At 44.9% G+C, this 26666-nt stretch overlaps 2 long non-coding RNA genes across 2 annotated transcripts in view; one reads left to right on the forward strand and one right to left on the reverse strand.

Moving 5' to 3' along the window:
* The window catches only part of LOC144329680 (uncharacterized), a 30788-nt gene extending 25086 nt beyond the window's left edge, over positions 1–5702 (forward strand). The window contains exon 3 of the long non-coding RNA XR_013395296.1: positions 1430–5702. This is a non-coding gene — a long non-coding RNA (uncharacterized LOC144329680). The remainder of the gene's footprint in view (positions 1–1429) is intronic.
* A 16420-nt stretch (positions 5703–22122) lies between these two features.
* On the reverse strand, positions 22123–26307 carry LOC144329681 (uncharacterized). The gene is made up of 2 exons (XR_013395297.1): positions 26224–26307; positions 22123–22971 (listed from the first exon to the last, which is right to left on the reverse strand). It is a non-coding gene; the product is annotated as an uncharacterized LOC144329681 (long non-coding RNA).
* Positions 26308–26666: the final 359 nt, after the last annotated feature.

Raw genomic sequence — 26666 nt, forward strand, 5'->3', positions numbered from 1 at the left:
TTGTTTATTTGGCCATTTGTTTTAAGACACAAGTAGAAACACTGGGCTGAACAGAGAAAGCAGAGGCTTTGGCCAATTTCCTCTGAGACCATGAGACTGGGCAGGATGAAACGTGAACAGAAAACATGCCAGATGTACACCGCGCAACTACAAACACAACTTTCTGTCGCACACTGATTTGGTCATCTCTTTTTCTTTTCCTCAGAAGCTGATGCCCCCAACAGTCTATGGAGCTGGAGAAAACCGTCATAGGCAAAGTGATTCTAAAGGCCCTTTTGCACCAAGCCAGATCCTAACACACAAATCCCTTCCACCTCTCAGGGCCTGTGGTGCACAGTTTCTCGCCGTGGAATTTTGTCTCAGCAGGTATCAGTACCACCAATGTGCCAGAGAAGAATGCAGTCAGGATGGCGAGAAGTACAGTTTTACTTTCTCCCATCCTGTCTTTCTGTTTCGCCACTATTTTTCTTGTCCCCCTCCTCCTCTCCTCCTTATTGCAAGATGTCTGGCACCCTGCGTCTGGCATGAAATCTTACGGATCTGCATTTTCTACAGGGCTGCAACAACAGGTTTCAACTTGATTTGCCATCCCTGTGAAACATGGAGTTTCATTTGTTTGCTTCCGAGGACAAGAAGGGCTGTAGCTCTTTATGTTGGATTGGATGTTTCTAAAGAGATGAATTCAACTGTCACGTATTATTTAAGAAAAGTATTTTTATTGTATGATGTACTGTGAAAGCACATTCCACGTTTGCATGTCATTTCACCGCTCTGTTGCTTTAAAGTTGCTATGGGCCTTGAGACTATCCACTGGCAGAAATTCGCACTTAGCATTCTAAAATGTTAGTCACAAAAAGGTGCTGAGAATCATGTCACCTGGGCATCTGATTTTACAAGGTGGGAAACTGAGGCTGGCAAAAAAGAAAGGATTTTCTCAAGGTCAGAGCTGGTTATGATAACACTGGAAGAATTCCCGAACTGGGGGCCTCAGATCATTAGCATAATCCACATATTCTTCAGGATTCATTCAATGCTCATTTTATTTTTTTGCTGTAGCCATTCTTTCTCATGCACTTTTATACCACATCTACATATACTTAAAAACAGATGGCACTTATATGTAATACTATCTCTCTGGACTCACACATATTATTAATATTTGATTATTTTACAGAATTTCATAAAATGGTTTTCCTACTCTGACTGTTTTAAATGACATCATATGCCTTTGTAGAATTTTGAACTGGAGGATATTATCGTTTTTTGGCCACTTCACATATATTATGAGTTATATACAGGAAACTGATTTTAAAGAGTGATGGATGGATGGATAGACAGCGTGGATGAGTAAACAAATGAATACATAGGCATATATTTACATATGCACACATACATACCATTTTAATAATACATGTATTATTTTGTACAGAGACCTGATTGACAAATGCTACACGTGTGCATCTCGTTGAGCTCCTCAAGGACAGAGGTGCCCGTCTCTTCACTGTCTGCTGTGCCTGGTCCAGGCAGGACCTGCCACCAAGTCAGTGCTGAAAATGTTGGCCAACAAAAACGTCTGCACTGTCGGAAGGACTAGAAGCTCCAGAACAACACCTGGGCTTCAGGATCCAATGGAACTTTGTCAGTTGAACTCTAGTCTTGAATCTAGGTCTTCTTGCTTCCAAATGTGGTCTTCTGCTGTCTCATCAGCCTCTCGGGGCCTCACGCGGGGGCTCCAGTTCGGGGTGTGAGGAGATGCCAAAGGCTTCTCAGAATGGCCTATCTGGGATCTCGCCCAGTGCCTTTCTCCCTCCTCTTGTTATTTTTTGTGTCTTTTCTCTTCCCCCTCTCCCTGTCTCGGGCGTGTTTACTCGCAGCAGCCAGAAAGTCCACCTTCCACCCGCCCTCTCTTCGGTTCAGCTGCACCTCTCTACTCCAATAAACCGTTTGCATTCCATCTGGTGAGCGTTTGCTCTGAAGACATTTCCTTGTCAATCTCTCCCGCCACATTAAAAATCTGTCATTACGATTGCATCGCCGCCTGGCTCCTGAGATTTCTGACTGCTTTATTGCTCTCCTCATTTTTTTCTCTTGCCTGCTACAGCCGAGAAGCAGAAATAAAGGTTTGTTGTTGAAACATGGCCGGGAGGAAAGTAGGAGGCACACATCTGTCAAGGCATTACCTTTCTTCAACCAGGGATTAAGGTGTTTTACGGCACTCGCTACTGAGCAGTCACACTGAATAAATTTTCTCAGTAGAACATAAAAATGAACTCATACATTTTGAACCAAGTTTCTTCTTTCCAGCCAGCCCCGATCATTATGCAGTGGCACCCGCATACAGGGGCGCCGGCGAGTCAGGAAGTTTCTCAGACCCATCCCACCTCCCGCCAAAGCTGCATTATTTAAACGCCCGCTGAGGCGAGGGAAGCATCGGGATTAAGGGGAGATGGTGGTTGTGAACGCTTAGGCTTCCTCGGCTTATGGGAGAGAACAGAAAGATTTAGAAAAAACCTGGCCCCAGGTGTCCTCACTCAGGCCTGGCAATGCCCGATCTTGCTTTAAGAGCTGGATCAAATCCCTTTCTGTGGGGAGTGGCCCCTGGTTCCTCCACCATCCTGTCCCCTCCTCCCTTAGGAGGACTTATGTGACAACTGCCTGTTTCACAGCCTATCCTCCTACTTTCTTCTCTATCCTGGAACCTCATGCTTACAAGACTTTACAGTGCCTAGTAAGAGTGCTGTACCTATAATATTTTTTTGGGGGGGGCTGTTTTTTTGCATTCTAAACTCTGTACAGGGATTAGCTCATTTAGACTTCCCAGCCATCCATTAAAGTAGGCCATTCTGTTCTCATTTTATAGATGAGGAGACTGGGACAGAAAGCCGTGTTAAGCACCTTGCAGAAAGTCAAATAGCTAGCCAGGGATAGACCTAGGATTTGAACCCAGCATCAGAACCCCTACTTCTAAGACCAAGAGTCTGTCGATAAGTGCTGTGCTATTCTGCCAAGGGCATAGGGCATGGGGAGAGAGGAGTTTAGCAAAGGCTTTGAAACAACTTTCTGGCACAGCAGCGTCTTGATAATGAGCAAAGGTGCCTGGGAGCGCTATCTTGTCCTGGTACCCTCTGCCCCAGGGGCTGCCACAGCCCCACCCAAAGTTACAGAGCAACAGGATTGGTGACCTGGGCTGAGGCTTCATCTGAACCCTGTTTCTGACTTTCTCCACTATTTCTCTCTCTCTCTCTCTCTCTCTCTCTCACACACACACACACACACACACACACACACACACACACACACAGTCCTCTCCACCTTTCTGCCTATGCTATTCTCTCTACCTGGAAGCCTGAAATTCTCTCCATTATTTTTTAAAGGTGAGGAAAACTCCTATTCATCCTTCAAAACCTTTTACTTTCTGTGAAATCTTTCTTTACCCCTCTAGAAAAAATACAGACTCCCCCCAACAACAACAACAACAACAAAAAACAACACCCCGCATGTCCTTTCTCATCCCTGAGTAATGGCACCCACCAAGTTGTATTACACAGGATCTGTTTTCAGGTAAGTCTCCCCCATAACCATCACAAAAGTCAACACCCCATACACACTGAGCCCTTAGTAATCTTCATAATAACCCTAAGAAATAGCTCTGCTCTCTTCTCTTACATGGACTGAAGATCTTCTGTTTAGCACCTTAATACCATTGTGTTCTCTGGATGGCCTAATGGAACCAGCAGTGCAGGGAGGGCTGGGAGCAAGACTTGGGGATCTGGAGATTGCCTGAAATCCAGGACTGGAAGCTGGTTATTGTTTCTATGGTTTCTAAGAGCTGCGCTTGAACCATGCATCCAGACACCCTCAGGGCAGGGCTTGCAGGAGGCACCTCCTTATCCCCAGACCCAGGCTCAGGACCTGGCACATAGTGCCCGCAGGGACAGCAACTCTGCTTTGCTACCAGAAAACTACTTCTAAGACCAGCTTAGTTTTCCTGGGAAGGCCTTGCTGCTTGCATTGCTCATAATGGTAAAATCTGAAAGCAGCCAGGATGTTCAGCTAAACAGGAATCCCTATGATAATCCAGTCATGCAAAAGAGCCCTATGCAGTCGTGAAGAAAAATGAGGCCATTCTAAATGTGCTGATACAGAAGAGTTAACACAATTAACTATTGTTAACTGAATAAAAAGCAAGAAAAAGAGACAAACATGCATGACAACACGTAGACTACTCCTGAAAGAATGAATAAAAATCAGTGGTCATCCTCAAAACGAAAGAGAATATTTTTTTGTTTATCAATTTTATGTAGTTTGAATTTTTGGCAACGTGCATGTCTTATTTGCAATCAAATATGAGTCAATTTTAGGTAAGTGCCTTATGAAATCCTAAGGACCACCCTGTAGTGCAGACAGCATCACTAGAGTGAATGTGCCCAGCCATTGGTTTGTGAGAAGTGGGGAGCTCCAGCTCAGTGTAGACAGGCTGGGACACAAGTAAGGACTCACCCTCTTAGGCTGAGCTGGCCCTGGACTAAGAGACACTTTGCTTATCTTCCATGTGGCTTAGGCACTGAGCAAATGCCCCATGTTCGTTTTTGCTTCCCAGCTCATATCTATTCTGATTGGATAAATGGGCCAGTTGGCAGGACCATTGCGATTAACCTTGGCTGACCCCTGAGTGAATGACCTTCTGGATATGGGTGGTAGGCCTTGAGCTGATTTGCCACAAGGTAGAAGTCTCAATATCCCTCATTACCCAACAAACCACTAGGCAGGGAATGATGATATCATGCATCAGATTGTTTCCCGATAGGCCTCATGGCCTATCTCCTACCTAGACTAGCACCCATCTTGCTGTGAGTCAACCCCTCGTCCACTGGCTGCAAGTATGTGAAATTCAATTAATTTTCTACAGGAGGAATAAAAGCAAGGAAGAAGCTGCCACACCTCAACAGCCAACATGGTACTAAGCACTGAGGTCAATCTGTATTTTTATCAGATTAAATTAAATGTGACCCCAATGACAAGTCCACGTGACGAGCGTCATCATCCCCATTCTACATACCCAGATGCCGAGGCCCAGCTGCAAGGTGGTGCAGAGGACAGGATGGGGGAGCCCTTCCATTCGATCTGCCTGCTCAGCCTGTGAGGTGAGCTTCTGGGGGCTCTCAGTTTGAATCTTGTCTCCACCATGGTCAAGGGGGGCTACCTGGGAGATTGTATCACTTCTCTGTGCTTCAGCTGCCTCAGCTGTAATGTGCTGCTTATGCCGCTGTGCTACTGTGAGGATTAAATGAGATACCCCTTAAAGGCCCATCGTGCCTGGCATACAGTAAATGCCCAATAAACCCTACTGAGCATTATAATCCAACTTGCCAAAATGTTCTCCTTTGTTCACACATGCAGAGATGTGGGCCCTTCCTTAAGTTTCCCTTTCTTCCTGTCCCCACCCAATTTCTTCGAATTTGTTTTGTTAGTTAGATTTTCATTTTCTTGTGACCATTTCATAAAACTTATTTTGGAGTCCAAAATCCTGTCAACTTGAGCACATTAATCTGCAATCCCCATAAGGATGTGTAATGTGATTTATAGATGCATTTTCTTTAGCTTAACAATATCACGTTCACATTTCGGCCTCGGCGGCCTTCATCGCCTTGCCAAACTCTGGAATTTTATTGTTGGATCAAATAAACTGTGGTTATAAATCATTCCCAGATGTCAGCCTAATTATTTAGAATGCGTGGGGACCTGTTGGATGGAGTGCTTTGGCCACACACTCGCCGTGTGTTTCTGACGGCAGTTTCCTCCCCGCCTCGCCCTGAGAGCTCCCGGGGCTGGCTCTGAGGCACTGGCTTTCTGCCCCAACCCCAGGGCTTCCAGGCATTTCCTTTTTTATTTCTCAAAGATGTCCCCACCAATGCTGGTTTCCAGGAGCTGGGGTTTCCCATCAGATCCCTGACTCCCCTCTGCAGAAAAGCAATTTGCTTCCCCATGATTTTTCACAGCCAACGTTGACAAACAAATAGGACGCCTGTCAGGGCTACTTGTCGACCATGAGTGAAGAAGGGAGTGCAGGGCTTCGGGGTGGCAGGAGGGTGGGGTTAAGCATTTGGAAACAGAAGCCCTCAGAGTCATCTTCTGGTACTGCTAGTGGCACCACTTAGCGAGCCTGCAGAAGAGGACAGAAAGGAGCCCCAGGTTTTTTTGGATCTTAAATGGAGATTTTTCCAGAAAATTCATTCAGAGAAGGAGCACTGACTGTTCACAGTTCCAGTCACACTCCCCAAAAAACCAGCCTCTGCCTACGGTGCCTTCCTTCTTTCTTCCTGTCTTCCTTGTCTAGCTTTTCCTTTCATCAGAGGCCACCATGGAGGTTCCCACCTGCCTCTCCTCTCTCTACCTTCAGGGTGCCTCTGCTGGAGAGGAGACTTGACTGTTAGAAAGGGGAGACCTAGGATGGGCTGGCCAGACATGGGCCAGGGGCTACACTGCCTACCGCACCGCTCCTCCTGTGGGGACTGTACAGGTACTTTCTTTAAAAAGTGCCTTGATAAACCCTAATGTTCTAAAATATTCACTTCTGTAGCCAGGCCTGTCTCAAAGAGCTACTTTAAGGGTGGTCGATGTTGAAAAATGCACGCTCTGCACAGTGGAGCAGTGGCCATGCCCTTCTTTTTCCCTGGCTCCATTATCAGGAGAGGAATCTCTTGCTGGAGAGCATCTCAGCTGTGCTGTGGCCCCAGCTGCTGATGTTGGCCTCCGCTGCCCTTCCCCTCCTTCTGATCCAGGGCCCAGTGGCCTTCCTGCCGGAACTCGGGCTCCTGCCCCTGCCCTCCCACCGGTGCGGGCGGACGTGCAGGTGTCTACCCTGAGCCTCCTCCCCCGTCACCTGGGTTGGTGTTTAGCCAGTTGACACCATGGCTTGTGGTTTTGCTCCGCCAAAGCCTCTGCCACATGGAGCGTTTCAGGGTGAGCTATAAACGTGACCAGGCCAAGAGCTCAGCTGTTGGCAAAGGGTGTGACCAACTGAAAGCGTTTCTTTGGAGAGCCTAAAACATCAAGGTCTCCAGGATTGGGGGAAAGGGATGGTGACAGATTTTCTACAGTTTCTTTGTGAGATTATTCTTTTAGCTTCCACCCTCTGTATCAGATTAAAAAACGTTAATAATAAAATCCCAACAAAGGGGGAAAAATGCTGGAGAAAAAGTTGTTTGAGAGGCAGACTATTATAAAAAGAGAAAAAGAAATGGCTCAGGGTCTCAAAGACTTGTTACTGGCTTATCAGCAGGGAAACAGCTACTACCCTGAGGCCTCATGGGAGAGCTTAGATGTGGGAACAAGTTGTGAACGTTACTGGATCAGAGGGTGCCAGGAAGGTGTTAGGGGTTGGTATTAAGGCGCTAACAAAACATACAGAAGGTGGAGAGCTTGAAAAGATGGGAGAGGGGCAACCAGTCCTACTTGGGTCTCCAGCAATGGCTCCAGGCCACACTCTGTGCTCACCACACCAGGGAGTGGAAGCTGAAGATGACTAGAGTTCAGTCAGAGACACCCAGAGTTCAGTCAGAGACGCCGAGAGTACAGTCAGAAATGACCAGAGTTCAGACAGAGCTGCCCAGAATTCAGTCAAAGATGCCCAGAATTCTGTCAGAGATGCCCAGAATTCAGTCAGAGGCAACCAGAGTTCAGTCTGAGAGTATCAGGATTCAGTCAAAAACAACTAGAGTTCAGTCAGAAATTATCAGAGTTCAATCAGAGCCGTCAGAGTTCAGCTAGAGATGCCTGGAATTCAGTCAGAGACACCCAGAGTTCAGCCAGATACAACCAAAGTTCAGTCACAGACGCCCAGAATGCAATCAGAGATGGCCATAATTCAGTCAGAGACGACCAGAGTTCAGTCAAAAACAGCTAGAGTTCAGTCAGAAATGACCAGAGTTCAGTCAGAGACAGTTTAGTCAGAGATAGCTTGAGCTCAGTCAGAGACAACGAGAGTTCAGTCAGAGCTGCCCACAGTTCAGTCAGAGATGTCCTGAGTTCAGTCACCGAGACTGAAATGACACACCGTGCCCCTCTCTCCCATTCTGGGAAAATGTCCATAGTCCAGGAAAAACACAACCTTCAAATTGAGGTTAAAATCCAAAATGTCCTGTTAGTACAGCCCATCACTGAATGGACAAACTACGTTAGAGAGCTCCTCATGTAATGTTGGGCTACCTCATGAATGTTTCTGTGCAGGAACGATCACTCGTTTTGAGGTCAGGCTGTCTTGGCTGGAAACCCAGATTTGAAAGGTGCAGTTTCTGTGAATCTGGGAAAACTGGCAAATCTGTGCAGAAGTGGGATAAAGCAATGCTTCCCTGGAAGGACTGCTGTGAAGGTGACATAAAACTCCTCGAAGAGGCATCAGTGCAAATTAGGTCCTGAACGAGGGTGAATCCCTGAGTATCACACAGGTGGCGTTCTGACCGTGGTCCAGTGTGTAGGAGTTCCAGAATGGGTGCAGAAGGGCAAGCAAAAGGATGGGAGGGTGAGCGGAAGACTCAAGTAAATAGAGCTCTGTGTCGTTTCCAAATTGCTGCTGGGTTTTTGTTGTTGTTGTTGTTGTTTTTTCAAATTTTTCAGAATTTTTTCTTGGAAAAAATTGAATAATTTTTTTTCTTGAAAGAATTTTCCCTTAGGTAAACTCAAATATTTTAAAGTTGAATTGGTGAGAAGCTAAATCTCTCCTAAATCGAAACAAGTGAATTTTTTTTTCTTATTTCTCTAGGTCTGTCTAATAGGCAATCAGCTAGCCAACTGATTAGTTTACTGACCAGTTAAAAATATTATAGATTCAATTTCCATTAGGAAACAAAAAAAAAATTACAACCCAATGATGATTCCATTCAGTGCCAAACCCCAGTATTACAATTTGAACCTGAGAGGCATTTCTTCTTTCTCCCGCAGATGTGGTCCTTTGTGGAAAGGTAAGATACCAGCCAGTCCACTAGGAAATGGCATGACACAAAGGTTTTGGGAGGATCTTTCCTAGTCATTGAGGTCTGTTATGTGGTCTGGGAGGCATCACAGCTGACCCGGGGCAGAGATTCCTCAGCAGGGGCCACTGCCTCTCATTTGGTTCATTAGATCCCTCAGGCACTCTTCATGGAGAGTGAGAAGGTACCCTAGAAAGTTCTTCCTGCCCACCTCTGCCTCCTTTACTTGACACATCTCAGGCAGAAAAAATGTGTGCAAAAACATGGAAGCAGGACCCAAGCTGCTGTACTCCAGAAAGAGAGAGTCCCTAGTCTGTTCCCGGCACTGCACTCTCAGCCACACAGGCATCAACGCCTTCTGGGCCTCGCACCAGGGATCCCTCACACGGGCACCTGGAGGGAAGTCCTTTCATTCTTCTCATTTTACTGATTTAAAACTTGGAGCTGAGAGGGAGTGAATCACTCGAACCAAATGACAGTTCTGGGAGGCCTGCATCCTGAGGTTAGCAAATGTGGATTAAGTCACCTCGGGATGGGAGCAGGGGTTAGAAGAATGAAAAAGCCATTACCCCGATCCTGATTTCAAGGCGATCCCAGCCTGGGTCAGCTAGTTCAAACTCTTCTTTCCCATCAAGGAACATACGATGGATTCATCGATACCAAGTCAGTGCTCAGGTATTTCTTGAGCACTGACTTGTCCCAATCACTGATCCAGACACAGGGGGCTGAGAGGACAGCTGCAAAGCCTGTGCTCTTTCCCATGAGCCACAGGGTCCCTTGCTTATGCAGAGAAACACAGCAGCACGTTTGTACAATAAAAAGACCATTTTACAGAGTTGGCACTGGATATTTCTAATCTATTTAAAAATGTAAACCATTCCCAGGTTCCCGCACTTTACGCCTGTGAACCATATGTGGGATTCAGTGTGTGACCTGTGGATTTGCTGTGGTAGGGATTGGGGAAAGGACATAAACCAACCCATGCAATTCCCGGGGCTAACAACTAAGCCAGGGATGGCGACTCCAGGGGGCTTCCAAGGCAAGGTGTGACTAAAGATGAGTGCATGCCAGCCTTCAAAAAAAAAAAAAAAAAAAAATGAGAGCATCCAGATAGAGGAACTAGGACAAGTAAGAGGCAAGCTCTGTGTGGTGGGTGGCCAGTGTGGAGCAAGGGGACCCGTGGTTGATTTAAACTGCTGCAGAAGAAACCCTGACTCAGGGAATGGCCCCTGGGACCTCTACGGTCTTCTATATGCCCAAGTTAAAGAAGTTGTCTGTGCTATACGGTTGCTCCCCCTTGGCCCTGTCGACATTTGGGGCTAGATCCTTCTTTGTGGGGGGCTGTCCTGTGTATTGTAGGGTGTTCAGCAGCAGCCCTGGCCCCTACCCACTAGATGCCAGTAGTAGTCCCTCCTCCGGTTGTGACAACGGAAAATATCTCCAGGCATTGTCAAATGTCCCCTGGGGGCAAAATTGCCATGGGTTGAGAACACTGCTCTAGGCAAAAGGCTGCAAGCACACAGGGGCAGCCTGTGACTAGAGGCCTCAGCAGGAAACAGCCTAGAGAAGTCACTTGGGGCCTGCTGCAGTGCTTCCAGCCTCAGGGGCAATGCCTGGCACACAGTAGGTCCTCAGCAAACTGGTGCCAAGCCTCGGTTGTGCAACAGGGCTGTTGCAAGATACTCAAAGGATCTAGTTGTCAAACTGCTCTGCACTGGGCAGGGCTAGGGCCCTGTCAGGCCACCGTCCCTTGGCCTGGGAGGTCGCCACTTCCGGCCAGGCAATGCTGGGTGGCTGTTTATCTGTGTGTCCACAGCTGCCAATCAGGCATATTAAAGGCCATGAAATAAGGATGAGGCCTAGGAGGGGTAATTAAAGCCACGATGACATTGATCTGCTGAGATTTCTGAGAGAGCCCAGAGCACACAGGGTGACTCTCCATCTTACCTCATGCAGGCCCAGCCTGATTGGCCCCCTGGGGATTGCTGAGGCCGTGGAACCTCACCTGTGGCTGGGAGACTCCCAGGGCAGAGCCAGACTGTCTTCAGAAGCTGTGCAAAACAGGAGGCCTGGGCCTGGGGGGCAGCCCAGCTGCTGCGCTTTGCCCTGAGAAGGCAGGAGCAGGCCGATCTATTCAAGACACAGGTCCCCATTCTCAAAGGTCTCAAAGGTTAACTCTTCCCCTCCTGGGCCCAGAGACTCAGTCAGGTGAGAACCTGAGATGCTCCAGGGCCATGTCACCTGCAGGGCAAGTCCATCTTTGCACGTTGGTCCAGATGCTCACAAAAAGATTGCAGTCTGGATGCAAATTAAGTCAACAGTTAATTCTTGACCCTCTACCCTGAGCTAGGAAGGTTGCTTAGTTATAAAAATAGGGACATCTAATATTTTCTTGCAATAGTCTTTGTGAAGATGGACACTTTGATCAGAACAATAATTGTGTTTCTACTGTTATAGCTACCGATCAGTGTTTGTTTCTTTGTTGTCGTTTTAGCTTCAGTTTTACAATTAGCACAGTGAGTGAAATTAATTAATGTATGTTCAGAGTCAGAAAGAACCAACATTGGCTTTGGTTTTACCCATGACTTGGGCAAATCATTTGAGCATATTATGTGTTCATCTCTCTATTGATAAATGGAGATAAAAGTAATCAATGCCATAGATCGGAAAGGATCAAATGAAATGATTGCAAACTCATGAGCTTGGGAAGTCTTAGTTCATTTGCTACCTTGCTATATGTTAGATTCTTTCTTATACTTAAGATTATTACATCCTCACAGTCCTGTGAAGTGGTCATCAGCCACACACTTTACAGATGAGGAAACTGAGGCAACAAATCCTTTCTGAGCTATGATTCCATATGAGGAGACTCCACACCCACCCCATCTCAGAGGGGATTACTGAGGTGCTCACGCTGCAGGAAGCCCAAGTTATTTTTTGTCTTCCAGCTGCTAAAATCAGACAAGTAGAAGGCAGGTGCCCTGCCTCGAAGCCTGCGATTGCCTTCCTTCCTGCCTGCCCATGAACTGGCATGCACTGTACTTCGTTACATCATTGCAGCTTCTGGTCTTCCTTTGTGAAAACCTGGTCTGTTTTTTGCCCTCTTCCTTCGCCACACTGGTGGGGGATGGGAGCTGCCCCTCTGATCTTTGCACTGTAAAGGAAGTAGCAACCCTATCAGATGGGAGGAGGGAGAAGTTTTCTTGGGGCCTAGAAAAAAAATAGCCCATCTCCCACACGAGTGGGGCACCTGTGGTGAGATCGCCGGTCTAAATATAAAGATATATTTTTTTTTCTCATGAGCTGTCTTGAGTAGGGTGAAAGATTCTTACAGAATTTTGGAGAAGATGTTCCTTATTAAAGTCCTAGAAAAAACCCTGTCTCTTATGATCTCCACCTTACTCTGAATTAAAGTCCTAGAAAAATCCCTGTCTCCTGTGAATGCTACCTGACTCTACCCTCTGTGTTTCTAAAGAGGGTGGTGCATGAACTTTTAAGAGTACAGAGCTGTGCACTGACTGGAGGGTGGGAACCGTACATCTGAACACTGCTTTGCATTAAATGTATTGCATTGCAAAGACCCTGATTAGAGAAAGGCTTGGAGAAATGAGTTACCGATTATTGAATGCCCAGGATCTATGTGTCGGCTTATTTAATATAGGTTTAATATGATTGCCATGAAGCCTCTTCTGGGTAATAGCAATCACAGGCAACATTTAGGGAACACTTACCGTGCCTCAGCCCCTGGGCTGATCTTTTATTCAGGCCAAGTTGCCTCCCTAAGAAGAGTTCAGGATGACTGCTGTGCACATTGAGGTTGGGTAACACACCCATGAGGGCATCGCCCCAAATTAAACCTGGCCAGGCTGACAGCAGTCTGCCCTCAAGTACTTGGTTGAAGAATGCTCTCTCCTTTCCATGCATGCCCTACTTGTGAACAACACCTAACTGATAAAGTGAAACTATGTGTGATTCTTGGTTGCCACATGTGTGGTCTGCCTATGGAAAAGAAGAAAGACCTTCTCTTGAGACTTATTCTGTTCCAGCCCATAATCTTATAGTCGTGATTCCAAAAAAGGTTTGCAAAACCAAAAGTAGTTTTTATCATTTATCTGGTGGTAAAACCTGACCTGAATTGATAGAACCAATATAAGCCTATTTATAGTCTTTATTTTCCCCATGTAATGTGAACAGTCATTTATTTCACTGCAAAAATACTGTGTTCTATCCCTAGGTGCTGTCCTAGGCTCCTCTTCGTCATGCTGTATAAATATGTAATTATGAGACATATTAATTATTTTAAATGTATCAAATTCTGATTTCTAAAATATATGTGGTTTCAAAGGTTTCTGAAAATGGATTGTGGGCCTGCAAACCAAACCTATAGTCCCACTTTGAAGGTGTATCCTGTAGACACCCTTGGGTAATCACAATTATAGGGGTCAGAGAGATCTATCAACCTCAGCCCTAATTCTCATTGGTGAAACTAAAGTCTGTGGCATCCTCAGCCACATTGGAACCCATTAGAGCCTCAGATTGCCCAGTTACGAAAAGGAAAACAGCAGCATCTTCCTTGCAAGTTTTCTGTGAGATTATGTGCGTAAGGATTATTCATGTATTGGCCACTGGGACACTCTAAGGTTGTCCATATTTTCAGATGTTCTTTGTAATGATTTTCAGAGTCAAGCACAAAGATGTCGTAAAATTTTCACCTCTTTCAAGTTTGCTGTCCTGTGCTTGGAGTAGGACATGGCCCCTGGGAGCTTGGGGCTAGGGAGGAGGTAACAGCCCATGAAGACCTGCCTAGGTCAGGGCAATTAGCAGGAGACAAGACCTTCTCAGCATTAATTAGCTGTCTCTGCCCTGGTGCTACAGAGGATTTCCAGGCCTCTGGAGAGCCCTCAGGGATGTTGCCACTCACAGAGGAGCTCAGCTCTGACCATGAGAGCTGAGTAAATAGGATGAAGCTTGGCTTCCAAAGGGCCAGGTGCTGATGCAAGAAGGATTTCCCTGTGCACAGGTGAGAGGCAGAATCTGGAAGGACGAAGTGCGGACAATGGCTGGAAGGACTGGGCCTGGCGCCCGTATGCTCAGCCTCGCTGTTTCCACTCTGATGGCTAGTCTTTCTCCCCTCTGTTTTTTTCTCTCTCTTGGTTTCTTCTTTGATCTCTCTGTTTGTCTCCTGCATTGGGCCTCTCTCTAACCTGCCTCCTTCCACATGTCTCTGTCTACAACCTTGTGGTTTGGTCCCCGCCGGCCACTCTCTAGGCCTTTCTCCCTGTCTCTTTGGCTGTCTCTTCTCACATGCATTCTCCAGGGCATTGTACCCTCAGATCATAAAAGCTTAAGTCACGTGGCGGCTAATGGTCCCTACTCTTCCACTGAGCCCATGGTTCTGTCCAAAGAGAAGGTGATTCATACAACGCAGGATAGCTGGCATTTTCTGGGTGACTGTTCTATTATATTTCAAACAGAAATACTTATTCGATAGATATTTATGGTGCACCTACCACCTGCCAGGCACTGTGGATGCAATAGTGAACAAGAGAGGAAGTCTTCGCTCTAGTGGTGGGCTGGGGAAAGGCATTATGTAGAGACATAAATGAGACCTGGCATTTCAGAAGGTGATAAGTGCTCTGAAGAAAAATAAAGGCAGATGATGGGATAGAAAATGCTAGGGGCAAGGGAGAATGATCACTGACAAGGGAGCTTTGAGGTGTCCTGAGCGAAGTGACAAAGAAGGTGCATTGTTAACCGGGGAAGAGCTTCCCAGACCAAGGAAAAGAGAAAGTGCAAAGACCCTGTGGCAGAAACATGCTGGGTGTATTTAAAGATTATCCAAGAGTACACAAGATGATAGAATAAAGGGTCAGAGAAGCTTAATATTTTCCCATCTGATCTGATCTTTGCAATCTTTCTTCTGGAGAGAGGTCATTAGCCAAATGTGGAACAGAAAATAGAAATCATTGACTGCAAATCACAGAAATTTCAAGTTAGTTACTAAGCTGAGATTCTAACGAAAACCTACAAAGAACAAACTGCCTTCCACAAGGCTTTCCTGGAGCTGGGGGACTTAGAATGAAGCTGTAAGCACCAGCCAGCTATTAGGATCTTATTGAAATGGAGTGGCATAGGGACAGAGCAACAGTCCCAGCTTCCAAAATCAGGAACAGTTACCACAAATGACAATCCTGAAAACTTGAGCTTCTAGGAGGAGGCAAGAAACAGCATGAGGATAGGTTGAAATCTAGTCCCAAAACAATTGATCACTCACAACTAAGGAAACTAAGGCTCAGACACATCAAGCAACTCATCCAAGGCCCACAGCCTGTGAGCGATGAGATCCAAATTCAAATCCTTTCCCCTCACCGTGTTGCATGGTACTAGTGTACAAGTGTAAAATGAGATTGAAAGATTCAAGCAAAAGGATGCCAGGGAAAAATATCATTTTTCTCCTAGTATTTTAAACATGCCTTTAATTTGGGTTGAATGGATTTGTGAATGATCAGCAATAGCATTTCATTGAAAAAAACTATTTTCCACCAAGAAAAAAAAAAAAGGTATTTTAACCTCCCACCCAATTCATTTTCTAAAAAGAGTGAAACGTGATTTTGAAAGAGAATTACATACATCGATATCGCATGAGTGGGAAGCAGAAGCCGTCAATGAATCATCTCCTTTCTACAACTCTCAAATCAATCCAGACACATGTCAGGTTGATGTCCATGGTGTGGGACCACTTCCCTGATTGGATCCTCACTTAAGGTGTGTTGGGATAAGGGAGAGAGGAGAGTTTCTGGCACCTTCATCTTCAATCACAATGAGTATCCATGATAAACTCAGCCATAGAAACGTTCATTCACTAATTTATTGTTTTATTCTTTCTCTTCCTTCCCCTTTTGCTCATTAAACAATTTACTGTGTACCTACTGGGTATTGAGCCCCTTGCTACCTATGGAGCATCCAAAGACCAATAAAATACAGTCTCTGCATTTTCTTGAATTGGGTTTATTTATGAGAGACAAGCTTGGGTTCCTTTCCTTGGGGGAACTCACATTCTAGTGGCAGCTGGACAACTGAAGACACCAGAATCCAGCCTGAGGTAAGGGTCAAGTCAAAGGTAGGATGGGAGGAGTAGAGACTCTGTACCAGGGACCTGAAGACACGAGTAGGGGAAAGGTTTTTCTTGTCTCCAAGCCCCAGTGGGCTGCTTTAGGGTGGAGGGGTACAGTCTTGGTCTGTGGGACTCAGGTGGGTCGGAGCAGGACAGAGGGACCAGATGACAGAGCATAGTGTTTGTCAGAGGGGATGCAAGAAAGGACACATGCATTGCTCTTTGCATGGAAATATTGATTATTTGAGACTCTGAAACCCAGACTGAGTCACATCCTCTGGTAGGAAAGCCCCTGCCCCAGTCCCTCTCTGGGGTTCAGCCAAAACACTGGAAATAGGCGAGGGGCCCCAGCACAGTAATCACACTGCCAGGATTTTTGTTCTGACCAGGTGTGCCCCATACAGGCCACTGAAGTTGTATTCTGACTCCTGGGGCTTTCTAAAGACTTGAAAACCAGATTTACCTACAGGTGAGACTGCTATGGAGTACACGGATCACAGTAACACACTGCTGTGCGAAGATCAGAAGAATGGTCAGGTTCTGGTCTCTAGTGTCCAGTTAGATATGAGGCTTTGGGCAAATCGCATAACCATTCTAAGTCCAATCTTAGTTCTCCCTGAATAGAGGACCATTACTCACTCCACCTAAGTGCTATTAAAAATGAGTCGGGGTATGTTCAAACACTTAGTAATCTGTCATATATATTATAAATATGAAAAAGTAGCATCGTTTTAAGAATGTATTGACCTAGTCACACCTAATATATATGTTCATGAGCATAAATAACATTTGGATATCTATAGGCAGTGTTATATATGCCGGTATATGCAATTGGATTTAAAATGGGTCTTGAAGTACTATTTTCACTCTCGTAGCTTTCTGATGGCCCTGGAATCAAATTAGTCAAAGGCTATGATTGCCACGGGGAAAGATAATTTTAGGAATGATAAGAATTGCAATATCAGTTAGTACCGGCTTGTTAATGAAACTTCAAAGTTGAAACCAAAGTGGGATCTGCAGATTGCTCCAGAGAAAAAGTCCTGTGGTTCTGCAAATCTTCTTTCTGTCTTTAATGAATGCTTAACCTCCCTGCACTTCAACTTGGGCATCATGGCCAGTAGTCAATTTTCACTCTAGTTCATGTATTTTTTTTTTCCTTTTAATCCTGAAAATCTGTAGCCACGTCGTCAACTCCTTCTTAATTATACCATATTCTTTACATCTGTCCTGCTAAATAACTCTAATTGAAATAGCACCGGCGTGAATTTTTGTAATGTTCCCCCCAAGACATCCCAAAAGTGACTCACGAGAAAACAGACTGAAGTCACAGCTGGAAGCACGTCAAGGATCATTTCCATTTTTACATGATTAATTTGAATTTAATATCTTAAATCAAAACCTGATTAATTTAAATAAAATTTTGATGGTGCCCTGCTTCTAATATACATTGCAGTAATTAGATTCGGCTTAATGTGAGTTTTTTTTACATAATTAAAAAAAAGGAGGAAGTGAAGTGTAACAATGCAATGTTGATACAAATCTGTCTAAATATATATAGGGGACTGCGGTTCTGGACATTAGTCAGGTAGAGAGAGGATAGCTAATTGAAAGGACTTTAGTAAGCCGAGAATAAGCGCGACTAATCGGGGCTCTTCCCATATCTATAGCAAAACATCTCATTCTACGATCAAAAGCAGAAAAACTTTTTGTTCCAAGCAAGTGATACCCACAGTGGACCATAACACCAAGAAGCAAAGTATGGACTTGATGCTATCTCCAAGCGCAAAGGTTCATTTTCTCCACTTGTCAGACATGGATAGAGACCCCCTATGTCCATGGGTCCTGGACAGAACAGGTGCCGACATTGCAGACTGACATGAGCATCAGCTCCAGTTAAGCAGGGACACTGTATGGACTCTTGCTAGCCCCTATCCTTGTAGACATAGCCTCTGGGCCAACCCCAGAGGAGCTTGATTTGCACAACCTGCCCCACTTGAGAAAACGAAATGAATCTAGGGGTTGTTACAAGCTTTCCCCCAAATCTAGACTTCTGTTTAGCCCAATTCCATATACTATGAGGTCCCCTAGAAATAAACATTCATATCCAGACACCATGACTGAGTGATCATATTCCAAAGAGATCTAGCCCAAAGTTCTTATTGTATAATCAAAAAGAAGCAACCTGATCAAAAGAGTCCACCCCCTTACCAACACAGATTCTGAACAATTTTTTTCTAAACCAAGTCTTGACCCTAATTTGCCTAGTGACCCTAGACAAGAAGGTCACCCACAACGGAAAGTACTTGTCCGTGAGGAACTCACTCCACCGACCCCAGCCTAGAGAAGGAAGGCTCAGAGATCCTCCCTGAACCAGAGACCTGAGGTTGCTGAGCTGAGCCATATACCAGGTTTCTAAGGTGGGTGCATCTGATGGAAGGGTCCCCAGTGGCTTCAGCCAAAGCCACTGTTCTCAGTGAGCTCCAGGGCCCATTCTTCACTAGCTTAGGATGTTTATGGACTTCTGTGAAACTCAGAACCAATCAGGCTGAAGGAGGCACATGACCTGATGACACAGCAGAGCACAGATAGAGACCGACACCTTTATTTTACATTCCATGTTTAAATGAGGTCATGCAGTATTTGTCTTTCTGGGTCCAGCTTATTTCGCTTAATATAATGTCTTCCACGTTCCAGGCCCCTCCACTTTGTCTGACCACACACACATGCACACATGAATCCTAACTATGGGAAGTGATAGATGTATTAATTAGCTTGATTGTGGTGGTTATTTCACAGGCATACATATACTGAATCATCAAGTCATACCCTTTCGATGTATGCAATAAAATTTTTAAAAAGAGCCCAGTGTCTCTTACTTTTATTTCTTATTAATTTAGTGTGTTTGTTTTGTTTTGTTTTGTTTGTTTTGTTTTAAGACAGAGTCTCGCTCTGTCGCCCAGGCTGGAAAGCAGTGGCACAATCTTGGCTCACTGCAACCTCTGTCTCCAGGGTTCAACCGATTCTCCTGTCTCAGCCTCCAGAGTAGCTGGAATTACAGGCACCCACCACCACTCCCGGCAAATTTTTGTGTTTTTAGTAGAGATGTGGTTTCGCCATGTTGGCTAGGCTGGTCTCAAACCCCTGACCTCAAGTAATCTGCCTGCCTCCGCCTCCCAAAGTGCTGGGATTACAGGTGTGAGCCATCGCACCTGGCCTATTTATTAAATTAAATGAACTTTTGGAATCGCCTGAGGAAAACAATTAAATACCATAGTATACGCATATACACAGAATAGTTTGCTTGTAATGGTAACAATTGCTATTATTATACCAACTTAAATGTAAAATTTGCTCCAAATTAATCAATGATGTTTATTAGCTGCCTTCTATATGCATAATATTATGTACAGAGTAGTTTACACTCAGGTCTTCATAACTTAGAAACTGCAAAATAATGCTCTATACTGTAAAATCACTCATACCACTGAGACTTATTACATTTCCCTTCTTCCTTCTTTCCTCTCCCTTCTTCCTTCTTTCCTCTCTCTCCCCTCCTTTCCTTCTGCTGTCCTTCCTTTCCTTACTCCCTCCCTCCCTTTCCTCTTTCGTTCCTCCCTCCTTCGCTCTTTTCCTTCTTTTTTTTTTTTTTTGAGATGGAGTCTCGCTCTGTCACCCAGGCTGGAGTGCAGTGGCGTGATCTCGGTTCACTGCAAGCTCCGCCTCCCGGGTTCACACCATTCTCCTGCCTCAGCCTCCCGAGTAGAGTAGCTGGGACTACAGGTGCCCTCCACAATGCCCAGCTAATTTTTTTGTATTTTTTAGTAGAGACGGGGTTTCACCATGTTAGCCAGGATGGTCTTGATCTCCCGACCTCGTGATCCGCCCGTCTCAGCCTCCCAAAGTGCTGGGATTACAGGCGTGAGCCACCGTGCCCGGCCTTCTTTCTTTCCTTCTTCCTTCATTTATTTCTTCCAACAATGCAGTGCCCTAAACGCTATTCCCTGAATGTTTGTCCAGGCACCTTACTCTCCACAGGGCTTCAAAAAAGAGAGAAATTAACACAGGGCATGCATGTCTCTGAGGGTGAGGACACAGGGGCCTGGAAAGGTGATTGAGGAAGACACTCACCAACATTTCTGTCTAATTTTAACTGGCCAAGGTTCACATTCAGTTTAGTTTCTATCATTTAATTTTTCCTCAAAGGGTTTGATTTCAGTCCTCCACTGCGAGTTTTAGCCAGGAGCATGACGTTTGAGAGTCATTTAGAACACAGCTGTGCCTTGTATCACGAAAGGGAGTGGAATCTTAATCTCGCACGCGTTTGCACAGCTTAGTGTATGTAAGGGAGACCGTTTAGTCATTTGCTTTGAGCCAAAATGGACAGAACATACTTGAAAGTCACTTTCAGACTTCCCTGCGGATTCCCTGTGGCGTCTGCACTATGGAGTTACTGTAGCTGTCTACACTACTACTAATAATTATTATAATTGTGATAACTGTTTCCAAATTCTGACACCTACATATGTTGCATACTGTGCTCACAATTTCCACACAACATCCCTGCGTAATGTGCATTGTTCAAACCATTTTATAAACTTGGAAACTGAGCCTCCTGGAAATAAACAACATCACTGGGTTCCCACACTGGTTGGAACCAGAATCCAAGCTCAGCCTTGTGTACCCCTTATTGTGCAGCTGGGCCAGGCCCCCTCTGTCAATCCAGGTACACAGATAATTAGCCATTCCCTTTCCTGGAGGCCAGGGCACACTGACTCCTCTGCAAACGTGCACCTTTGAAAGGACTTTGGTGAAGATCAGCCGGCCTGTGCCTCACCAGCCTAGGCATCTTCTGACGCATCACTTGACAGAGAAAAAGAACTCAAATAAGGGATTCAAGGAAATCGCTGATTTATTATTTATCACAAAAGGTCTAACACAATGACTTTCTAATCTGACAGCCGGGACTTTTGATGACAATCAACAATTTAATTTCTTTCTAAATTTAGATTTTTCCCTTTTCTGCATCAAACACCAAAGCTGGCTAAAAATAGTCGCACGGTGAATGCTAGAGGGGAGAATTTTACCTCTTATGTTTTTTTCTTACTTTTTTTAATGTCAAAGTTAAAGTCAAAACAAAATTAATCAGGAGGGGTTATCTATAATGAATCACCACACAGCTCAGGAGAAAAGGGTAGGGGGGAAGGTATCTTTGCCAGCAGCCGAAGGAATGTTCTTTCAAAGAGTCACATTAGACTCTAGGCTCCATGAGAAAGATTGCAGACCTTCCATATTCAGCAGCACGAATCAGAACTCTTTAGCTCTAGTTTAACTTTCCTTTTTTTTATTATAAAGCAGCGGGGGTTGGGATTTGTATGGGCTGTGATTTAAATGGTTAATTGAAAGGAAGCCGTGGTGAGCCATTTCTGGCGACAATATTACTGAGACAATCTTATCTGAGCTTACAGAGTTATTTCCAATTTGTAAATGCTGTATGCATTTCTACCAGATAAAACATTTAAAAATCCCAGACCTGAGTAAAGTGACCTTGCTGTTCTAGAGCCTTCCACACCTGCCCCTTTCTGCCTCTCTACCCCCTCCTGTTCTGATGCCCCCCCACCCCCTACCCCCACTCCTCCCCTTTCCTGTCTCTGCTGGGAAGTCAGGTCACTACTCAAGCCTCCCCCTTAGGCAAATAAACTTAGTCATCAAGTGGTGGAATGAAGTGTAGTCTTGTCTGTAAGGCTCATTGGACAGAGGAGAAAACTGAGGGTCAGAGAGGGCCAGTGACTCACTGAGGTCTTGCAATGAGAGAGTAACATTGTTGGGACCAGAATTCAGGCTTTGTCCCTCCTAAGCCCAAAGTCCTTTGGGTGGCATAGAAATCCCCATAGGAATTGCCCACCGTGACATTCAATATGAGGTGACATAAATTACATGTTAGAGAACCAGACCCATTTGCCCCAGTTTCCTGGCTGCATCAACGTGATTTCACAATTCCAGGAAATCCTTGCCCGGGAAGAAAAAAAAGTTATAAACACCTTTATTATTTATTCTAGGAACTTCCAAGAAAACCCATGTAAAAGAACAACAAGCTACTCTCACTCTTCAATAAGTAGCAGTAAATTTGGAGTTTACCCCCCACTCCAAAACTTGGAGTTTTGCCACCCCAAGGTTGGCAAAATCTTCAACTTGCTACACCCACCACCAATCTTAGACGATTATCTCTGGACCCACTTTTATTCCTGATCGGAGAACCATACTGTAAGGCCCGCCTCAGACCAGCCACTAGAATCTCACCAACATCCAGTAAGACTCTGTTAAGATCGTGCTTTCTGTGAGAGTCACTTGGTGTGGTCTTGTGGACAGGTTGTGTTTGAGGAGCCGGCATTCGACATGGTTAGTACGTGGCACCATGTATGTATACTGATGAGAGGATGCAAGGCCTGGATGATAAGCAACAGGAGAACCGCCAAGATGCAGCAGGATGAAGTCTCCGTGAAGCGGGCAGTCTCACTTCCGGAGCCACGCCCTAAGTCCTAACAGAGGGCAGACATGGCGGCTGTGGTAGAGAGAGTCGGTCTTTGCCCTCAGGGGCTCACAGTTCAGTGGTGCCTAGGACTCTTTGACACACAGCAGTAATGCCTCATGCCACATGGGGCATTTGTGAAGAGGGAGATGGTAGACCCAGAGGAGGGGTAGGTAAATTCTTCCTGTTGGATGGGTAAATGCTCCTTGTCAGGTGATTTGACCTGTCAAGGAGCATCTAGAATGAGAAGCTGGGAATGGCTTTCCATGGACCGTGGCACCAGCTGCTTTGGGATCCGGTGTCTGAGGGACAGTCTAGGTACTGCTGTCTTCCGACTGACTGGATGTGGGGAAGTGCCTTATCTGTGAAAAAGAAAAATTGTAATAATAGCCACCACAGCTGATACAGTGGCTCCAACATGCTAAGCATGGAAGAAAGCCTCCGTAGGGTAAAATACATCATCTTAGGAGTTTCAATGTGACCCTAACAGCCTTCTGATTAAAGACCACAATCCAATGGCTACCCTCTCGTTAGAAAATCAAGTGTGGATTTCAGAGAGATCAAGTTCTTTCTGACCCTAACCGGCTGAGTAGAAATGACCCTGTCTTTTCTCTGTCTGAACCCGTTTCCTTGTCTAAAAGGTGAGTGCAGGGGACATAATGACCTCCAAAGGACTCAGTGGTCTCTCAATGCTGTCCCTAAAGCCCCTCACCTCTGTAGCCCATCGCCCGCCTCATCTTCGGGGAACATCACCTTTGCAAATTCATCTCTTGCCTGCGATACGAGGAATATCTCCGGCTTTGTTTCTCTATTATAATAGATGTAAATTAATGTTTTGCCTTTGTTTGCCGCGGTAATCATAGAGGCAAGTGTATATTCCTAACAGCTATCTTATTTTCAATTTGCAAAGCATACTGTGCTTAATCCCACGAGCCAGCCCGTGGCTCCAGATATGAATTTTAAAAGATAATTAGCCCAGTGCAGGAGGTGCTCTCTGAGACAAGGAGTGTGCACCAAAGTCTGGTCAGAAGGGTCCTTTGGGGGACCCTATTGGGTCACAGATTCCCCACCAACCCCCGTGGTTTATTACTTTTTTTTCATTGCTGCTGCCTTTGTGAGAACCAGATGATTTGTTCATGAAAATTTAAATCATGTTCATACTAGAAGCTGAAATTTCTTTTCGGGGTTGTTATTTGAGGATTCTTCCGCCAGCCTCCACCAATATTTTTTTTTATGATATTCGTGGCAGGTGACAATTTATTTTCTGTTTTCTTTTTCTTTTTTTTTTTTTCTTTATAACTCTAACTGAAAGAAAACACGAGGTCTGTGATGGTTGTTTGTAATGTTGATACCTATGGCAGATTAAGTGACCATTCATTAGAAAAAACCACAGAAGGCCCTGGGTCCAAAAGATGAATGCCCTTCCCAGCTTCCACTATGGACTCTGCCTGCAAGAACTTTACCCCCAGCAGGAAATCAGTTATGAGAACAAGCACACGTTTCAACGGGCTGAAGAAACATGCCGGTTTGCCTGCAGCACGGGATATTAGCCGACCGTTCCTCGCACACAGGGCTGGCTTTGCTTGGCTGTCGAGGTGACACATGAACATGAGTGGAACCTCTGTGCCCAGCACTGTGCTGGGACTCTGGGGGGATGCACAGGTGAGCAGGTGCAGCCCACGCTGTCAGGAATACCCTGAGAACCTGGTAACACTCCCTGGACTCAAGAAGGCAGGTGGGATTAGAGCTACAACAGAGGTGCAAATGGTACCACTGTTATCAAAGCGGGTAGTGTAGATTCCCCCTCACTGCGCATCTGGGACATCTTACTGGAGGAGGTGGCATTTGAGCTCGTTTTGATGAAGTAGCATATATTTTAATCAAATCACATATTCCTGAATCAGGTAACTTATATTTTGATATTATGATTCCCCCCAGGAAAATAAAAACTGGAAGATGGTAATAGCTCACATTTATGGAAGGCCACCTATACAGCAAGCATTTCACATCATGTCCTACATATCTCATGAGGACGCTGAGATACTCAGGGGCTCTGAAACATACTCAAGGGCTCACAGCGAGAGGGTGGCAGAGTTGGAATTTGAATCCTGGTAGTTTTGTTCCCAAAGGGACCCTGGCATACTGGATTATAGGGACTATTCCTGCCTCACAGATAGGACAGGTAGTGGAGGGAGAAACACAGCTCAGAGCCCCATTTAAGGAGGCTGATTGATTGCATCATAAGATACCCTCTGCCGAGGGTTGAAGTGCATCATTTAAAACAGTTTAAGGTCAATTTGGTTTGCCTCTGATAGAAGGAGCTGAACACAATTTTGATTATTTGCTTTAATTCAAATCAGGTTAGCAAAATCAGTATATTAGTGCAATTTAAGGACCTTTTCCCCCATTTATTACATAAGCTAGTGGACTTCCCTTCTGATGAGTGAAATCTTACTTTGACTTTAATTCTTGATGTTCACGAACCCTTGTGCTACTGGAAAAGGAGTGGGCATGAGCAACCGTGTGTGTGTGTGTGTGTGTGTGTATATATACATATGTATGAGAGTGAAAACCAAACTGAAGTTTCAGATGGACTTTAGAAGAATTGAGCAGGTTTTGAAATGTGTCCTGACTTGTCCTTGGCATTTGTCATATTATCACATGCTTGGAGGTTTTCTCCTGGGCATTTCTGCATTTTTATCTAATGTGGTCACACAGGGTGTTTGCTATTTCAATGAATATAAAAATATTTTATACAAACTATTTACCAAGGCTCTCTAGAAAGGAGAAAAAAGGTAGTTCTAGAGTGTTTTAGAGTATCTCTTCCCTCTAGCTAGGTCCAGAAAGGCTAGTGTCCTTGCCAGGCACATTTCCTTAGAATAAAAATGATGGATTAAAGTTGGGACCATTTCATATAAAAAACCTTGAACTATTAAAAAGCCTCTTGTTCAGAGACTTGTTCTCTTATATTTAAATATGCTTTAGTATTCCAGGAAAAACAAAACAAAACAATGCTTAGACCCCATGAGAGGATACATACTGTGCTACCAAAGAAACCAAGTCATAAAATGAAGAACCAGCCTCCAATTGGTGAAATCCTGTCTTGGTGCTAAAAAAAATATGTCTTTACTTAATGGAGTTTTATGGTAACTCTGTAAGACAAGGTAGAGTTAACAAGATAACTCTATAAGACAGAAAGAAGTTTCATTAATTACAGTCTGATAAAAGAGAACTTTGTTATCAAGGGTGCATTTCTTGCACTAGGTGTTAATTTCTCAAACACCATTGGCTTTCTTGTATATCGTGGTGTTTAAAGGGAGGAGTAAACAATTGACCTAGAGATGAGCTCTTTGAAAAGTTCTGTTTTGTGTGATATGAATGTAAAAGAGTGCAGCATGAGCTATGAAAGAATTTCCAATAATCTCTCCTTGAGAACAGACAGATATTGAATGATGTGATGAGTGAGGCTATGGAACTAGGACCTCTGCCTTTTTTTCACCTCTCCACTTGGGCTGGGGAAGCACAGTTACCCAGAAAAAGTTCATTCAAAATATTTTCAAAGGTTCTTTCCTTACAATCAAAACACTGTAGCCTGTGGCAAATGGCACACCCACCTGGCTCCTGGGGAATTTCTTTTGGGATCCTTTCCTGCAAACCTGCAACACCCATGAGCATGCTCTGCAATTCTGTGACTTTCCCCACCTGTCTCATAAGAAGGCAAACTAGGGCTAAGACCACATGTAGTCACAAAACCAGACCTGTTTCCTGCCCTCGTTCTTCCCCTCCTCCACCTTGGATGGATTTTCATACAACTTTGATGAAAATAACTAGGAGGACATAAAGATCTCTGTAGGTAGATCCTCTTGGGAAGTCCAACATCCCTGGACAGCTGAGGATCCCGGATTTCTTGGTGGACATCTCAACCCAGGAGTCCACTGTGGTGGAGACACAGCTGGAGCCCAGGCGTGCTGTGTGGATTAAATGAGTTAATGTCTGGGAAGTGCTCAGAAGGGAGAGTTCTGAACACAGAGAAAACATGTTGCTATCATTATTATTT

Source organism: Macaca mulatta, chromosome 7 (assembly GCF_049350105.2).
Source record: "Macaca mulatta isolate MMU2019108-1 chromosome 7, T2T-MMU8v2.0, whole genome shotgun sequence".
Lineage (NCBI taxonomy): Eukaryota > Metazoa > Chordata > Mammalia > Primates > Cercopithecidae > Macaca > Macaca mulatta.